General features: G+C 45.9%; 1 protein-coding gene across 4 annotated transcripts in view; it reads right to left on the bottom strand.

The window, feature by feature from the left end:
- The window catches only part of CWC22 (CWC22 spliceosome associated protein), a 60,438-nt gene extending 58,993 nt beyond the window's left edge, over positions 1-1,445 (bottom strand). For 3 of the 4 annotated variants that reach the window (XR_013347488.1, XM_077829916.1, XM_077829912.1), the window contains exon 1: positions 1,408-1,445. The gene's annotated coding sequence lies outside the window, so the exon portion shown is untranslated. Of the gene's footprint in view, positions 1-1,298; positions 1,319-1,407 lie in introns of those variants that run through there. The other variant, XM_077829914.1, reaches the window with a different exon arrangement.
- Positions 1,446-18,378: the final 16,933 nt, after the last annotated feature.

Raw genomic sequence — 18,378 nt, forward strand, 5'->3', positions numbered from 1 at the left:
TTTTCCAACTCCAACGTATCTTTTTTTCAGGTGGGGCGACCACATCCACACACAGTATTCAAGATGTGGGCGTACAATGGATTTATATAGCAGCAATATGATATTTTGTCTTATATTCCCTTTCTTAATGATTCGCAACATTCTGTTTGCTTTGACTGCCGCTGCACATTCAGTGGATGTTTTCAGAGAACTATCCACAATGACTCCAAGATCTCTTTCTTGAGTGGTAACAGCTAATTTAGACCCCATCATTTTATATGTATAGTTGGGATGTTTTCCAATGTGCATGACTTTGCATTTGTCAACATTTGAATTTCATCTGCCATTTTGTTGCCCGTCACCCAGTTCTGAGAGATCCTTTTGTAGCTCTTTGCAGTCTCCCTGGTAGCTACAGTAGTTTTGTATCTTCTCCAAATTTTGCCACCTCACTGTTTACCTCCTTTTCCAGATCATTTATGAATATATTAAATAGGACTGGCCCCAATACAGATCCCTGGGGGGGCACCACTACTTACCTCTCTCCATTCCTAAACCTGACCATTTATTCCTACCCTTTGTTTACTATCTTTTAACTAGTTACCAATCCATGAGAGAACTGTTACCCCTGGCTGCTTACGTTGCTTAAGCAGCTTAAACTTCCAAGTGAAGACTGACACAGTGATTTGTGAAGCCTGAAAACAACCTGCAAGCTCCAGAGTCTCTATTGTTCCTGCAGTTTTACCTGCTTTTTTAGGCTACATCTATACTACTTGCACCTCAGCAGCATGGCTACATAGAGCCTGAAGGATTTTTCCTTCGAGGTCATTATTGCACCTTTCTGAGAGGTAGCAGAGAGTTTGATGGAAAAAACCTTCCCTCCACGTAGCCGTGCCTACACCGGGGATGAGATCGAGGTAACTACGGTGCTCAGGGCACGACACCGTTTACAGTCCTGGGCGAGATAGCTTGATCGCTGCGATTTTTAAGTGTAGAGCCGGCTTTTTAGTGACCGAAAGACGCCAGTTCCCACCTCGGACGCTCCCGGCCCGTGAGCAGCGGTGAAACGGCGAGGCGCCCATTCCGCAGAGGCGGCTGCTGCAGCATGGGGAGCTTGGACCCAAAGACAGGCTCGCGAGGGGCCGACCTAGCAGCCGGTGCATAAACGTGGGCGGCCCACTGCGATAGCAGCGCCCTTTCAGGAAAAGGGGGGCTGCATGGGCGCTGAGTCTGTGCGGACACCGGGGAGATACGGGGAAGGGATGGGCGGCGAGCGTCGGCCCCGGCCACTCGTACCAAGGCAGCCCATCCCCCGCCCTCACCATGCTCCACACGCAAGGTGACAGAGAGGTCCCGGCAGGGGAGAGCAGCCGCCGCGCGAAGTGACAGTAGAAGTGGAGATAGTGAGATTCCCCCACAGTCAGAGCTTACCTCAGTCTCTCAAAGGCCACCATCCTACCGGAAGTAACTTTACTTCCGGTGAGACGCGGGGGCGGGGTTTTCCTGCCGGAAGTGCAGTAACACCTCGTGGATCTTAATAATTTTAACGGTATTTATTTGGTGTTAAACCGAGTTATTAAGAGCGAAAAATAAATGCAGAAAATAACCCAATCCTCAGCGACCCCCACAGCAGGCGGGTTCTACGTCAGCAACATGGCGGCCATGGAGCCTCAAACGGCCGAAACGACAGCTCCCAGCATGCAGTGCGACCTGAGCGTAGGCGGGGTTGCGCGCGAGCGGTTTCCCGAGGTGCTGATGGGCGGCCCCAGAGGGCGGGGGTCTGGGGACCCTTGTGTGCGCTTGTGGCTCTGGGCAGCACGCGGGGCCTGTCGCCGCCCCGGGCAGCAGCAGCAGCAGCAGCAGCCCCGCAGAGAAGCGCGCGGTTCCTGGCCTGGGGCTCAGGAGCCCGCTGCTCTCGAAGGCTGAGAAGCTTTGCAGCTACTCAAACGCTGCAGGCCACCTGCCGACCTGGGGGTCCCTGGCTCAGCACAAGCAGGGAGGGGGAGTTTAAAAGCTGGCCCCATTTTTGGATTCAAATGAGCCGCCCCCTTAAAAGTAGTAAGTAGGGAGTATTTTAAGAACCGAAGGAAGATACGTCCTAGGTAACTCTATCCCTGGGTAGGGTAGGTGTGACATGAGCTTTTTAGGAGAACTTGCATGTTGAATTTTGGAGAAGGGTTGTTGAAAGTCAGGCTCTTTGTGAAAAACTAACTTCAACCTTAACTATGGAGCAGCTACTGCTATGCCACAGCAGAGCATGCTGGTGATTCAGACTGTGCTAGCATTAGTCAGCTCACAGCACGCAGAAGTGGTGACTATATAGTCATAGGTAGTATGGTAAGAAAAGCAGCTGCCTCTCTAACGTCCCCCAGAAGAAACCAATTCCACTGACAATTCCTCTGCCGCTTCCCAGGCCCGGGAGTGGAGGGAAATCAGGCATTGTTTTTTTGTTTGGTTGGTTTTTAAAGTTTAGTTTTATTTTATTGGTTCATCATAAATCACAAAATCATATATATGCCTTTTGAGGTAGCTGGTTGATTGATAGTTAGGGCTTGTCTACCCCTGGAAGCTAATCAGAATAGCTATTGTGCATACATTACCCACATACTTATTCCAGAATAGCCCTAATAGCTTGCCAAGTGCATACTTTATTCCAGAATCAAAGTAACTGATTATTCAGGAATAATGTGTGCTTCCAAAGTGGAGGAATTATTCTGGAATAAAATCATTTTTATTGTGTAATAGCATCCATATAGTGAGTTATTGCAGAATAGCTTGTTCACAGTAGCTCTTTTGATCACAATAGCCCCATGCAGTTTTGTAAGGTGGGAGAGAAGTTGGGGGGGGAATTACCAACAGCTGATTTTCCTTGTACATAGAGCAACTTGAAAATAAATGATTTAATGTAAAAACATATTATAAATGCTTTTGTTGCTGCCTCCAGGCATGTACAGCTAGACTGAGCCAGAAAATGTGAGGAGGGAGGCCTGGATGTGGGATTAGGAGGAGATGAGGAGGGAAAGGGATAAGGAGGGACATGGAGAGATGGTGTGTCGTGCTGTACTCTTGTAGGGTGGCTCTGGGGGAGGAAGGAGTGTAATCCACACACCTTGTGGGTGTGATGTTCTGTCCCATCTAGCGGCACCGGGACCACTTAGAGAAAGGGATAGAGAGATTGAGTCTGCTCTACAGCCTTAGCTAACAGCCATTTGGCTTTTAGCTCATGCAGTAGAGGCTCATGCACTAAGCTCCAGCGGTCCCGGATTCAATGATGACTGGGGTCTGTCGGTGTTACAAGAGCACAGGGAGGGAAGCAAAAAACAGACTGAGGAAGTGGTGGTGGGATAAAGATGAAGTGAGTAAATCATGCATGGACATGGTGCATAGAAAAGAAAAAGGGCGGGGAACTGGGTGGGGCACAGAGAAGGTGTAGAAGGGGGTGCAGGAGACTGGGGCAGGAAAAGAGAGAGAGTGTGACGGGTTGGATCACAGAAACCCTCTGGGGGCTGCCTACTGATGTGCCAAGGCTACTTGTGCCCCTGCTTTCCTGCCCTGGCAGCTTGGGACTTCGGTGCCCTGCCTGGTTTGAGCCAGTCTCGCTAGCCTGCTGCAAACCTAGACTCAGGTCTGAACCACATCCCCTAACAGCTGTAGGCTTAATTGAAAGCATCTTAAGAAGTGTTCCTGTCTTTAACACTCAGTTGCCCAACTCCCAATGGGGTCCAGACCCCAAATAAATCCATTTTACCCTGTATAAAGCTTATACAGGGTAAACTCATAAATTGTTTGCCCTCTATAACACTGATAGAGAGATATGCACATCTGTCTGTCTCCCCCCTCCCCCCCCGTATTAATACATACTCTGGGTTAATTAATAAGTAAAAAGTGATTTTATTAAATACAGAAAGTAGGATTTAATTGGTTCCAAGTAACTTCTGAAGCAGAACAAAGTGAATTACCAAGCAAAATAAAATAAAACACACAAGTCTAAGCCTAGTACAGTAAGAAAACTGAATACAGATAAAACCTCACCCTCAGAGATGTTCCAATAAGCTTTCTTTTACAGACTAGTCTCCTTCTAGTCTGGGTCCAGCAATCACTCACACCCCCTGTAGTTATTGTCCTTTTGCTACAAACAGAAGCTCTACACAAAAGACTGATGACCCATCCCAGCTGTGGATGTACTCCAGAGACTTGATTTGAACCTGCAGTTTATTCCATCACTGCGACAAGCCTGAACTAAGAACGTTGCCATTACTGTATGTAATTGATTCCATTTAACCAATTCTAGCTCTCACCTATATCTTTTTCCTTTTATGAATAAACCTTTAGATTTTAGATTCTAAAGGATTGGTAACACCATGATTTGTGGGTAAGATCTGAATTGTATATTGATCTGGGCCTGGGGCTTAGTCTTTTGGGATCAAGAGAACCTTTTTTCTTTTACTGGGGTATTGGTTTTCAAAACCATTTGTCCCCATAACGAGTGGCACTGGTGGTGATACTGGGAAACGAGAGTCTAAGGGAATTGCTTGTGTGATTTATGGTTAGCCAGTGCGGTAAAACCCAAGTCTTCTTGGCTGGTTTGGTTTGCCTTGGTGTGCATAGAAACCCCAGTTTCTACCCTGCTTTAAGCAATTTGTCCTGAATTGGCACTCTCAATTGGGTCCCACCAGAACCAGCATCGTTACACAGACTAGAGGAGGTTCATGGATGAGGCTTTGCAGGTACACAAGGGGAGGCATGGACAGACTTTATAGAGGTGTGCTGGGAAGCTGGAAGAGGCAAAGTAAGAGGAACCAGAGGCTTGGTGACCATGAGAGCATGGGAGTGAATAGGCACAAAAGGTGGCAAGAAAAGGTAGAGATTTTATTCATGTTAAGGAGTTTAAACAAAATGGGCTGAAGCGCATTACTCTGTCCCATTTCAATGGTGCAAAGCAGCCACAACTGGCTTAAGTGAACTTAAGGGGAATCCTTTTGTGGCACACAGCTCTGTAGTTGAATGGTGTTTAAATGAAAGTCTCGTTAGTGTCACCAAAATGAATGTAGACAAATATGTCTAGGTCGACTCAGAATCAGATAAAATTAAAGCTATCTTATGTACCTGTATGGCTCCCATTACCATAATAACTGTGCCTCTTAATCATTTAATATATTCATCCTCACAACAACTCTCTAAAGTAGATGGGGAATTGAGGCACAGAGATCATACAAAGTATGGAGTGGCGCAGGGAACTGAAACTGGGTCTTAGGCTCATACCCTGTCCACTGGATCATATTTCCTTATCTTCCTGCCTCTGTTCGTAAAATTTAGAAACTTTTGTTGAATACAATAGCTAAAAGGTTCTCTTAGCGCTCAGCAACCACAAAGCTGATTTGCAAAACTCTAGCATCCAAAGTCTGGTCTGGATAACACACCCAGAGGAGCCAAAACATAAAATACCAACTTTACCTGTTTCACAGTAATCTCTTCCCGGAAAGCTCAGTCTTATTGATATGCTGTGTTGATAATTTGTACTTTCAGTTGAACTCGGTCAAATGTACTTGTGACACTCTGTACCCCATGTACTCGACTTTTATATGGTTATGATATATTTTGTACAAAGTATGCCTTGTGAGGTATCATTTGAAAACTCAATCTGCTGATTATTATTATCCTGTTCTAATGTATAAAACACAGCATGCAAAATTATTATGTTTTGCTGTATGATTGTTACTGAAGTATGTTGTCGTTCTGGGTAACACCCATGAACCAATTCCTCAGAGACAAAGGCACATTGGCATGCCAGGAAAGTGCTAATGATCTATTACAGGGGAGTTGTAAACAAGAAATTTACAATTAATCTGAAAGACAGTTTAGAGCAGGGGTTTCAAACACGCGGCCTGCAGGCCGCATGCAGCCCGCAGGATTATTTTCTGCTGCCCACCAGTTCCCCGTGGCCCCCCCTGTCCCCCCAGCATTTACCTAGAGCGGCTCCAGCCTGGCGTGCGCCGGGGTCAGGGCAGGCTCCCTCCCTGCCTGCCCTGCCCCTGCGCTGCTCCGAGAAGTGGCTGAGACCTGGGTGAGGGGGGGCACAGGGGTCTGTGAGTTTGCCCTCCGCCCTCCGAACCCCTCCTGCAGCCGAACCCCCTGCCCTGAACCCCCTGCTGCACCCCAAACCCTTCCTGCACTCTGACCCCCTGCCGCACCCCTCCTGCACCCCAACCCCTGCACCCCAACCCCTGCCACACCCCGACCCCCTGCCCTGAGCCCCCTGCTGCACTGCACACCCCAACCCCCTGCCCTGAGCCGCCTGCTGCATCCTGCACCGTCCCACCCTGCACCCCGATCCCCTGTCCTGAGCCCCCTGATGCACCCTACACCCTCCTGCACCCCCTGGGGGCAGGGAGGGGGTAGAGTTGGGTGGGGATTTCAGAGAGGGGGTTGGAATGGGGGCAGGGAAGGGGTGGAAAGAGGCGGGGCAGGGGCAGGGGCAGGGCCTCACAGAAGGGGTGGAGTGGGGGCAGGGCAGCGGGGGACGGGGGGGGGGGTCAGTGGTGCGGCCCTCGGGTCAATGTACTAGTCCTCAAGTGGCCCTCGTCGTCATTTGAGTTTGAGATCCCTGGTTTAGAGCTCACATATGCAATGGAACTGCCTACCCACTTGACCCACCCAGCAAGGATTTTTCCAGCACACAAGAGTTTGGGGTATAAAAAGGGGGGAGGAGAAGAGGGAGGGAGAAATGCCTCTAAACCACCTCACCTTTCGAACATCAATGAATACCTGAAAAATTGTGAACAAAGGGGAGTGGTCCCAGGCCGAAAGGAAATCCTGCCTGAGACCTGTGAACTGAGAATTGCCTGCTGCAACTGGTTTGGTGAGAATGATGTTTACTTCAAATCCGATTTACTTTGATAAAGTTTGGAATTGGCTTGCGGTTTTATCTTATTTCTTTTGTAACAAATCCTGACTTTTATGCCTTGCCACTTAAAATCTATCTTTAATTAATAAACTTGTTAAATGGTTTTATCTAAACCAGTGTGTTTGATTGAAGTGTTTGGGAAAACTCCACTTGAGACAACAAGGCTGGTGCATAATTGTTCCCATTGTTGGAATGATGGACTGTTAATGAGCTTGTACTGTCCAGTGGGCTACTGAACAGTACAAGGTGTACATTTCTAGGGGCAAGGCTGGGACTGACGGATATGTGGGTGTTGCCCTATATGTGATGCATGGATGTCTGGGCATGGCATTAATATATTCAGCTGGTAGTGACTTTACATGCTGGTGCCTGTGAGTGAGCAGAGCCTGGAGGCATTGCTGTTCATTAACAAAGCATGCAGTGTAAAAGGCCTCCCAGGCTGTAGAGCTCCGGGGCTGCAGCAGGTCAGGCTGCACCCCGGGGGAAGGTCAGAGTACTTTAATTGCTGTAATTCAGAATGCCTGCAGAAGCACTAAATAAACAGGAGTCACAACACCTATCCCAAGGGAAAAGATTATGCATTTTGCTGATAAACTAATGTGCATGTTTACAGCAAGAATATATTGCACTTTGTTTCCTGTGATATATGTCATTTGATGTAGTCACTTTAGAAATACAGAATTTTAACATATTAATAATTACGTACAAAATAACTAAGTATGGTCAAATATTTTCAGTACATGAGCCTCTCACCTCACGTACACCTCCTGGGTGTAGGTGCGTCTGTGTGAGCCTCTTGCTCTTGGTGTTCATTTTAGGTAGCTCCCCTGTGCCCCAGGATCATGGTGCCAGGCTACCTTGTTTAGGCCTGAGGGGGAACCTGGGTGCCGAGTGTCCCAACCCAACTCCTGTGAGGAAGGATAGGAGGCAGCAGCAGCAGCCTGAAAATGTCTGTGCAGCAGCTGGCTCTGATGGTGGCAGGCCAGGATTCAGGATCCATTGCTGGACATGGATTCACACTCCATGGTTCCCAGAAGGTCTGTAGGGAAAAAGGCCTGTGGAAAAGCCAACAGCTCTATGAAACAGGCTTAGCAGCATAGGTTGAAGTTCCATGGGAGAGGGCCAGGTTAGTTTTAGCATGTTGAACTAGAAATTCTGCCTCTCAGTGAGACTGATGGCTCTGGCAGACCAGAATCTCAGCTCCAAGAAGCATCCATTCTTGGAAAAACTGGAGATTTAGGCAGAAGGATAACATGGAAAAGAGGGATTTAGGCTGCCCTGCATCTTTCTTAGCTGCTGTTGTCTTCTGTGGGTATGCAGAGTAGGGCACATATATCCAGTGCTATGTGCTATCCCTGCGGTCAGGGTACATTACCACACACTGTTTCACTGCAGTGAGGGTGTTGTAGCAAAAGCAACACATCTGTGTTACAGTTAAAGCTTATGGATCACCTTGGCCATGCTGCACAGCCTGTGCTCTTGCTAAGTCCAGAATCCCATTCTAAGAAGTGGTATTATAAGGGGTAAATAATGATGAGTACAGGAAAGTTATGGCCAGCAATCAGGATCGGTTGGTAAACTAACTCCATCCAAACAAAATGCATTTTAAGGCAACCTAATGCAACATGATATATCTAGGAACAAGGAGTGCAGGCCATACCTCCAGAATGGGGAATGGTATCCTGGAGAACAGTGACCTGAAAAAAAATTAGGTTTCTTAGTGGACAGCTCAGCTCCCAGTGCAATCCTTGGATGTATAAACGTAGGAGTAGAGAGATGATTTAAACTCTGTTTATAGCGTTGGAGAGATCAATACTGCATACAGTTCTGGTGTCTACATTTTAAAAAGGATGCTGAAAAATTGGAGAGACTACAGAAAAGAGCCACAAAAATCTGAAGGCTGGAGAAAATGCCTTACAGTGAGAGGCTTAAAGAGCTGACTCTGTTCAAATGATGAAAGAGAAGACTGAGAAGTTACTGGATTACAGCGCATAAGTCCCTTCATAGGGAGAAAATACTTGGTACTAAAGAGCTCTTTAACATAGTGGAGAATAGCAAAACAAGAACCAATGGCCAGAAGCTGATGCTGAGAGGTAGTTTGGCTAAGCAGAGGACTATCTTTTTGTTCTGTATTTGTACAGCACCTAATGTAATGGCGTCCTGCTCCAAGACTAGGTCTCCTAGGCACTATGGTTATACAAATAATAAGTGGATGAAATTTGCATCTACCCCATTATTAAGAGATCTGGCCTCTATTTCCCGTTCTGCCAGAAATGGCTTTGTGCAGTCTCACAGATCTTCAGTTATCACGTCTGTAAGATGTGGGGAGTGATATTTGCCTGTCTGCTAAGGTAGGGCCATGAGGCTTTGTTTATGATCTCGACTCCTAGACCAATGCACCTTTCCCTAAGCTAGAGGGTATTTGGATGGGCTTTTAAAAATTGCACCCCAAAGTAACTATCCGAAGGTGGCCATGATAGCAGCTGAAAATAGGGCCTCTGTAACAGGGTCTCCCAAAACTGCCCCTGCCTCAGTTTCCCCACTGATGGTAAGTCATAAGGCCTACCCCCTAGCCAGCTGCATCAATGAAGTTCCCACCAGCATCAGTATTTCCTTCCTTTTTCCTAGGGATAGATTTATCGCACAAACACTGCTCATCATTAATCAAAATGGATAAACATTTCCTGCCACCTGGCCCCGCTTAAGGCCTCTGCTTCAGAGGGCTGTAATTACCACTGCTACCTACAGAGTAATATTCTTAACCAGGACCATGACTAGGGCCCTACCAAATTCACGGCCATGCAAAACGCGTCACGGACCATGAAATCTGGTCTCCTCACCGTGAAATCTGGTCTTTTGTGTACTTTTACCCTATTGTATACAGATTTCCCAGGGGAAGGCCAGCGTTTCTAAAACTGGGGGCCCCGACACAAAAGGTGGTTGTGGGGCAGGGCTCACAAGGCTATTGTAGGGGCATTGTATTGCCACTTTTACTTCTATGCTGCCCTCAGAGCTGGGCAGCTGGAGAATGGTGGACGCTGGCTGGCCGCCCAGCTCTGAAAGCAGTGCTGCAGCCAGCAGCAGTGCAGAAGTAAAGGTGGCAATGCCATACCATGCCATTCCATGCCACCCTTATTTCTGCATTGCTGTTGGCATTGGCGCTGCCTTCAGAGCTGGGCTCCCAGCCAGCAGCTGCAGAGCTTCCTGCAGCCGAGGGAGGTTCCTGGAGGTGGCTCTGACCCGCCCCCAGGAGTGGCTCCTACAGGGGAAGTGGAAGTCCCGTCCCTCACCAGTCCAACCAGGACCAGCAGCTGGAGCCCGTTGTATGGTAGGAGCCCTTGGCTAGGGCACCCCCAGCCCTGTCCCTCCCCAGCTCCAGGCCCAGCATCCTGGCATTTGGGGCTTAAAGGGGCCTTGGGCTGGCTGGGGGGGGGAGGGGGGAGAGTGCGGGTGCCCAGCTCTGAAGGCAGCTCAGCCACCAGCAACAGTGCAGAAGTAAGGGTGGCAATACCACAACCCCTCTACAATAGCCTTGTAACCCCCTGCGTAGCCTCCTTTTGGGCTGGGACTCCCCCGGTTATATACCACCCTGAAATCTCAGATTTAAGTATCTGAAACTGTGAAATTTACAAATTTTAAAATCCTGTGACCGTGAAATTGACCAAAATTGACTGTGAATTTGCTAGGGCCCTAGATCTGACACATTCTTCCATATCCATCCCCTAACCCAGCACCTCCTGCCCCATTCTCTCTCTGCCTTCAGATTGCCTTTATATCCCAGCAGGCTTGACTTTGAGTCACAGTCTTCTATCCTGTGACCTCAGGACTTATTCTCTTCATCTGGGAAGTTAGGCTAAGCCTGGAACAGTATGCTGCTTAAAGGCCTTCTCACCCTGCCCTAAGAGGTGCACATTGCCCCACTCATTTCAGTAAAGGCCCTTCTCTAACTCAGCAGAAACTGCGGATTATGTCATCTTGTTTAGTAATATTTGTGTGGTAGAGAGAGTCATTATCTGGGATGGAGGATTGTGAGAAAGTGTTATTAAAATGTTGGTGGCCCACAAGGAGGTCATGGCTTTGAAAAGTTTAAAAAGCCCTGGCCCTGCTGCCTCTTCAGTATTTACATCACTCCTGAATTTGCTCCCAAGTTTTCTATGGCAATGTCACCTGCTTAACTGGGTGGAATTTGTCCCAAAGCCTAGAATTCCATTGGCTTTAAAACAATCTATTGAAAGAGGTCAGATGAAAAAAAAAAAACGTTACCTGAGAGAGGCCCCAGAAGGCCCTGCAAAACTGCTGAGAATTTAGTTTAATTTCCCCTCAAATTAAACCTACAGTTAGAATGGGGGTGGGGGCGCGGGGGAAGAGGAGGGCTTTTTTCAAAGCTTACCACTGATATAAATTGGCATAATGCAGGGGTGGGCAAACTACAGCCCGGGGGCCACATCCAGCCCTTCAAATGTTTTAATCCAGCCCTCAAACTCCTACCAGGGCATGGGGGCCAGGGCTTGCCCGGCTCCATGCCATGGCTCCCGGAAGCAGCAGCATGTCCCCTCTCTGGCTCCTACGGGTAGCGCAGCCAGGGGGGTTCGGACACTGCCCCGCCCCTGCCCCAAGCACCGCCCCAGCAGCTCCCATTGGCCAGGTACCGCCACCAATGGGAGCTGCAGGGGCGGCGCCTGTGGACAGGGCAGCGTGCAGAGGCCCCTGGCTGTTCCTACATGTAGGAGCCAAGAGGTGGGACATGCCGCTGCTTTTGGGAGCTGCTTGAGGTAAGCACCACCCAGAGCCTGCACCCCTGACCCCATTCTGCGCCCCAACCCCCTGCCCTAGCCCTGATCCCCCTCCTGCCTTCTGAGCCCCTTGGTCCCAGCCCAGATCACCCTCCTGCACCCCTAACCCCTCATCCTCAGCCCCACCCCAGAGCCCACACCCCCAGCTGGAGCCCTCACCCCACCATAGATCCCAACCCCCTGCCCTAGTCTGGAGCTCCTTACCACACCCTGAACTCCAAATTTCTGGCCCCACCCCAGAGCCCTCACCCCCTCCTGCACCCCAACCTCCAATTTCATGCATTCATGGCCCGCCATACAATTTCCATACTTAGATGTGGCCCTTTGGCCAAAAAGTTTGCCCAGCCCTGGCATAATGCTATTGAAGTCAGTGGAGCTACCTCAATTTACACTAGCAGAGAATCTGGCTCACAGCATATAAAAGTTTACTAGGACTGTGAAAGATAATATAAAGCATGTTACTAACCACTTAGGTCAAAAAAGAAACAATGCTTTGTAAGGTCTTAAAATGCTTACATCTAATTTTAATGTTTGTGGAAGAATGAAAATTATAAACTATTGGAGGGTACAGTATATTAGGGTCAGAAAAATATTAATTCAGCAAAGAGCCAGATGGTTTTTTGCTGGTACAGCTGCAGTTCTGAGCTGCTTTGTAGGAACCAGAGAGGTAAGACCTTTGTGACAGCTCAGCTGATTCTGCAGTCACCTAGCATCAGAGTGTGTGTGCGCGTGTGCAGTGGCATGGGATTTGTGTTGGGGGAAGTTTAGAGGGCAAAACGGTAGGAGGAATGTTAGAAGAATTCTAAAAATGTGTCCTTTTTAACAGAGGGAAGAACTAGGTCTAAACCAGAATAATTTTGATGATCTTAGAATACTTTTGCATTATGCTTACTCCCAGCAAAAAATGCTGTAGTGATGACAGTCAGCTAACTAGCTCATTTGCATCGGTTCCCACAATAATTTAAATTTACTTGAATGTACTGTATTTACAGCACAATATACTATACCATCACCCCAGGAGCTGTATGTGGAGGGGTCCACGGATCTCCCTGTGACTCTTTTTGGTAAGATCTACCCTTCCTTTCTGTTGGAGTTCAGGGAGTGGAACAGGGCATCAGAGAGGGTGAACCATCTCCCAGAATCCATGGATTTCCACATGAAAATTCTGACAGGGAGTAATACAGCTAAAGCTGTATTCTCTTCCAATTAGTCCACTCTGTGGCAGCTCTGCATATGCAGCGAGACTCAAATCAATGATACTTTGTGTTTTTGGCCCTCTGGGGCACTGCAGTTGGATATATATTCGAGCCCCTTCTGGCTGCTCTAATAAACTGTGTATTCGGCGTATTACACCTTCAATGTAGGAAGTTGCTTTACCTACCCCTGACGGGGCAGAGATTTAAGATGGATGGTGTAAACTGGTGGCTGCCTCATCAGCTCAAGAAAGAACCAGTTCCACACCTAAGTTCAGGCTTTGCTTTAGGGCACAATTTATTGTTCAAACATAAAAATTCATGAACAAAGCAATTCCTTTGCCCAACATGGGCTGCAGTCCCCAGAGACTCTCAGCCTGCACACCCCCTGCTGGGTCATAGGACAGGCAGTAGTTCTTAGCCTTTTCCTGGCTCTTTTACTCTATCACAGCTGGTCACAGTGAGACACTCTTCCATAGATATTACATATTTGCCTTTTAACTTGAACTAAATAAGGATAGTTTAGACTGACAGTACATGCTTTGCTCTTTTTATATGGAGAACACAAAGAAATCTTGAGTACGCTTTTATCTTCTATCCATGCCAAAAATCTAGGTGGTCTCATGTATATTTGTAAACAAATTTTAAACATGCTTTGCAAGGTCTTAAAATGTTTACATCTTATTTTAAAGTGGAATAATGAAAATAATAAACTATTGATTTTGTAAAGCAAAGGCATTTCAAAGCTGAAGGACAGGGGTGCAACAAAATGAGCACATTGAGGAAAAACAACTTGACAGTAAAATGTATTACAGATTTTTGCAACACAACCAGTGAAAAAATTATGGTTGGAAAAAAATGCTACATGACCAAAGTGCGGTAACTACCTCCTGAACTATGACAGGGAATATGCAATTTGTTTTGAAATGGACAGAAATAAAAAATGCTGATGCTAAGAAAAGCAAAATGGTAAAGGTAGTTATAGAAACAGGACAATGAATGTTCAAATTGGTGAGAAAGTAGAGGTGCAGAGTTGTGGACTATAAAAATCAAATGTAATGATGCAAGTTTCTGAAATGACATAGTAAAAGACTATTGAAATGGTGCAGAAAAACAAGTTAGAAAAATACAAGACAGAGGTACTAAACCCACAGTGCAATCAAAGTGCTCAAGGGAGGAAAGTAAAATGAGGGAGTTTCATGAGTAGCTCAACATATTTTGAAGTGAAAAGCAACTGAGGATGTTGAAATGAAAATGCTTTTTTAAAATAGGGATTATAAAAAATTAAGGGCCCAACTGAGTGCTCTTTAGGAAGAGAAAATTCCTGCTGAAGTCCCTTTGAACATAAAGAATGGTGTAGTATGAAAGTAATTCTCTAATATTTATGGTTTTATGTTACAAATATGACATTTTATTTCTCCTAATCAGACTGTTTCTAATGGGTCTTGTTACTTTCTGTAAATAAATTATTCTTAAAAGCTTTTGAAATGTTTGAGTATTTTGTGATAAGCTGATCATTCTTGGTTACTGGAATATTTAACAAAGTCTCATGATAATTTCAGTACATTAGTTTACTTCCTTCATTGATTCAGTAGATCTACAGTCTTGAGTCTTGGGCTTGAAGCATAACTAAGGTTGCTAGTCTGTCAGGGAGGTCACAGATTCCGTGACTTTCTGGGACCTCTGCATCAGTGGTGTGGCTGACCCTAGGGCTGCCCAATCGGGGCAGCCCCAGAGCCTGTCACACCTGCTGCAGTTTGGGCGGCTCCAGACAGCTTGACTTGGGGGATGCCAGAACAGCAGTGGTCCTGGGAGCTGCTCCGGAGCAGCCGCCGTGCCCCGGGCTGCCCCCTTCCTGGAGCAGCAGCGGCACCCTGGAGCCCCCCGCCCCCCAAAAATCCAGCAGCAATGCCCCGGAGGCCCCCAGCGCACCTAAGATTTAGTCAGGGGCAGGGGTGAAAGTAAGGTGAATTACTTACCAGTATGGGGGCCCGGCCTTGGGCGGAAGGGGCGGGGCTGGGGGCCAGCTTCCCCCAGCCAGCCCTTCCATGCTGCCTGGCCTGCGCCGCCTGGGGCTCTGGCTGCGATTTAAAGGGCTCGGGGCTCCAGCCACTGCCGCTTTAACTTTGGCTGTGTACGGGCCACTTCTCACCGGTACACCGTACTCGTCCACTTTCATCTCTGGTGAGGGGTATTTATAGTACAAGTCATGGTACAAGTGAATATTTGTTTGTCAGTGACCTGTCCATGACTTGTACTAAAAATACCTGTGATTAAAACATAGCCTTATGCATAACCATTGAGGTCACTGGAAAGCTGTCCATTGATGAAGGTCCATTCTGGGAATGCTGCGAGGCCTCAGTTTTCTGAAGATGTTGGTGAAAGAGAGTATAGGTTAGTTCAAAGCAAGGCAGGCATATTTGTTTATCTTAATAATGAGGAGGAGAGCTTGTAATCTGTAACTGCTTTATTTGTGAGATTTGTTGTCAATATATATGTACCCAGAGCAGTGTGTGGGCACATTTAAAAAAAATCCAAATATATACATAGAATTAAATTTACACTTTAAATTTTGTTTACTTTTGTAAATTGGGAAATGTAGAGTTGTAGATTGTCAGAGATCTTCTATGACTAGACTACTGAGATATATCTTTTAGAAAACAGAATGCATTTAAACCCAGATCCTACAAACACTTGGTCATCAATCAGACAAAGTGAGCCACATTTTGCCTACATGGATCTCTTTGCAGGATCAGAGCTATAATGGAACCTCTGTCCAATGGAACTATTTATCTGATTGAAGTTAAGCATGTGCATATGTTTTCTGGGTTGGGGCTTTAGTAATTATGGGATTAGTTGGGGCCTTATTCCTTACTTTTTCCATGAAAATTTTGCTTTGTTATTGGATTATCACATTTTTCAAGGGTAATGGAGATGCTTGATTATATGGTTTGCAAATATTAACATAAATATATCATGTCACATTAAGCTGTGTTTGATTCTACCACCTGGTGCTGTGTCATGTCACATAAACTGCAGTGACATGACAATGTTATATCATATAATCAGATGTTTTGAAACACAATGAGCTGTAAGTAACTTCCCCTCCCGCATTTTTTTTAATGCACACTCACAAAATCTATTAGGAGGTACAAAATCTGCGTCTTTATAATATTGAAGTTTGCTGGCTCAAATTTGGTGCAGCATTTTAATCACACTTACCCACAGATAGTGCCAAGCTACAAAATTCATATCTGAATTTTGAATCTCCCTCCCACTCAAAGTTTGAGGAGTGTTTGGGTTCAGGTTTTGGGTTTGATCATTACAGATAGGTTAATCATACTATTTTAATACAATATCCCAAAGCATGGTACTAGAGACCTAGAATGATGGTTCCATCCTGCCTCAAAGATACTACAAACTAAGACCCAGAATCTGGCAATTCAGTCTGTACAGGTGGATTCATGCTCCTGTGTGGAGCCCCATTGTTTTTAGTGGTGCTCCATGCAGGAGCAAGGATCTGCATGTACAGTATGATTTTCAGGATAGGGGCCTTAAAAGACAAAATACATAACAAGAACGTGGGGAAGAGATGCAACATAAAACAAGGTGGTTTGAAGGGTATGGTCCACACATATCTTGTGAGTGCCACAATTTTTGTTGTCATTTTTCTGTCTTCACTTATTTTTAGCATTTATATTATAATATAGCCTCTCCCATATACATATACCCTCTACTGGGATCTCTAGCAGTAACAAGACACACATTCAATGTGTCTGTGGGTCCCCTTTTAAAATAAAAAAATATTTAGCTCAACCCCCCCATCTAAAACCTAATCTACTTCTAGGGTTCAGAAATTTACAATCTAAATACCCTGCTCACTTTTGCAGGTGTTGCTTTCCCACTTGCAAAGCACTTGGGAGTATGAAAGCACAAATCCCATTTATCTGGGAAACAGATGAACAGCTATTCACATAATAAAATATGGCAGGCCAGCATAAGTGAGTGACCTATATATGGTCACCTTTTCCTATTAGTATCTCTCACAGTTGCTGCTCTTTTTTCAGTGTGTGTTTTTTACTTTTCCCCCACTCCTTTTTTCCACACAGTCTCTCCTAAGCAAAACACATAGGGCCTGATTCTCTGTGTAGCTTATGAATAGGCTGCAGTGTGTGCTGGGGGAACAAGGGTGGTGTTAAGTCACCTGCAGGCTTGCACTACTCTAGGGGCGAGTGGTGGAGACTATGCCGCTGTGTGGCATTGCCAGCTAAGAATATCAGGAGTGCAGCAGTACGCTGCAGGGAAAGGACATGCTCAGTATGCCCCCTACGCCAGGGGCTGACAGAGGGGCTGGCACAGATCCTTTCTGATAGCATATCACCATGGGAACCTCCTTTCCCCACAGTTATTCTCCAGGGGCCAGTTCAGCTATCTCTACAGCCTTTATGCTGCCAAAACATAATGTAAGACCGAATTGGGCTCGTTTTCATGACTAATATGTAAGCCACAATGTTTCAAGCATGCCTTAAATTAGACAAAATGACTTTGCCTGTCTTTAATGGACTTCTAACTTATGTCCATTGGGAACTGAACAGTGATCAGATAGTAACAACTATTAGTGACAGCTAACATGGCCTAGATTTGAAATGGTGGCCTATAACTGAAAGATTCTCTCTCATTATTAGTTCTCTGAACCAGCTAATCCTCTTGTTATACATCTGGGCCTGATTCTGACCTTGCTTACACTTGTTTTACCCCCACAGTGAATCCACCGACTTTAATGGGATTACTTTTGATTTACACTGGTGTAACTGAGGACAGAATCAGGTTGTGTCTTAATAAAAAGGCACGCTAAAAATGTATTGATTAAAAAACCTAGCTAAATGTGTTAGTTCTCCTCAATAAGACTAGATTCAGCAGCTGTAATATGCCTAGTGCATTCCATGCACAGCACTGTCTCTGTGGTCTAGTAATGTTACATATTTTAACAAATCTATTTTCTTTGTTAATTCAACTGGGAAAAAGTAGATTTGATAGGACACACTAAGGTATATGAACTAATTTCTTCAGTAACCGCTTGCCTTGTTATATTGACCCTTCAAAGAAGAGATGTGTAGGGTGAAGTACATAGCAGCAGTGAAGGTGACCTTTAGTTATTTTTCCCTTCATTTTTGACTTTCAGTGAATGAACTTTGATTTTAGATGTAATGAAACACCATTTAATTATTCTTCAGCCATCACAGCAGCATGCCTCACATTGCAGTGCCGTTAAGGGAAGTCTATCCTACTGAGAGCACCTCACAGAACTGACTTAGGTCCCTGCTGAAGTCCAATTTTAAAAAAATAACTTCTATTGACATATTAGCTGACAACTATATAATTTTAACTGGAAGTAGTTAAGTTGCATCAGTTCCCAGGGGATTTTGCCTAAACTCTGGCTTCTGTTACAAGCCAGGTTCCATTAAGTTTTCCTGCAGGTTAGCAACCATGCAATTGCAGCCAATGGTATATT

Source organism: Eretmochelys imbricata, chromosome 11 (assembly GCF_965152235.1).
Source record: "Eretmochelys imbricata isolate rEreImb1 chromosome 11, rEreImb1.hap1, whole genome shotgun sequence".
Taxonomy (NCBI): Eukaryota; Metazoa; Chordata; order Testudines; family Cheloniidae; genus Eretmochelys; species Eretmochelys imbricata.